This window comes from Triticum dicoccoides, chromosome 4B (genome assembly GCF_002162155.2).
Source record: "Triticum dicoccoides isolate Atlit2015 ecotype Zavitan chromosome 4B, WEW_v2.0, whole genome shotgun sequence".
Lineage (NCBI taxonomy): Eukaryota > Viridiplantae > Streptophyta > Magnoliopsida > Poales > Poaceae > Triticum > Triticum dicoccoides.
Genome location: NC_041387.1, coordinates 76,111,696 through 76,112,544, shown reverse-complemented (window position 1 = coordinate 76,112,544; position 849 = coordinate 76,111,696).

The window sequence follows — 849 nt, the reverse complement described above, 5'->3', positions numbered from 1 at the left end:
TGTGGGTCCCGCATGTCATACTCTGTTTACTCTAATTAGGGTTTAACTAATCTAATTACTATTTAATTAAACTAACTAGTTAATTAGATTAATTAAACATGATTGATTAACTTAATTAATTATTACCTATTTATTTATTTATTTTTACTTATTATTATTTTTTTAATTCTCTTTTTTTTTGTAAAACGTTCTCAGGGTGGGCCCCCCATGTCATATGCCCAGGGGGCCTAACGGGCGCACGGGTAAGCAGGCGCTGGGCGTGTGCGCTGCCCAGACCACACGGGCGCATGCCCAGGGCCGCGGCAACGGCCACTGTAGGGTCGGGTACGCGCCGGCCGGCGAGCAAGGGGCCGCGGGCGAGGTGCAGCAACGCCGGTGAACGGAGGCGGTGGTCGGAGCAACTGCAGGGGAGCCGGGGCGGGCTCGCCGACATGAGGAGCGTCACGGGGCGCCAGCGGGGTGCCGGCCCAGGCGCGACGCACGGGGTGGTGCACGCGCGGTGGTGCTGCGGGTCGTTGCGGGGCCGCACGGCGATGCAGCGGCGGAACGACGCGGATGCATGGCACACGCAGCGGGGCAGCAGCAGCAGGGCTGCCCGGCGGAGCGGACGCGGAGGGAGCCGAGCGGGCGCGTCCGAACAAGGTGGGGCACGGGCGCAGGCAGGGGGCGCGGGCGCGGCCAGGGCGGCCAGCGCGCGTGCGGGCATCGGTGAGCGAGGCCATGGACGAAGTGGCCGGAGCAGGAGAGAAGGAGGAGATGTCGGGGCCTCACCACGGGGCCGTGGGGTCTATGCAGCGGTGCTCGGGGAGGTTGACGGGGACGGAGAGGTAGCAGTCCGGCGGGGAGGGG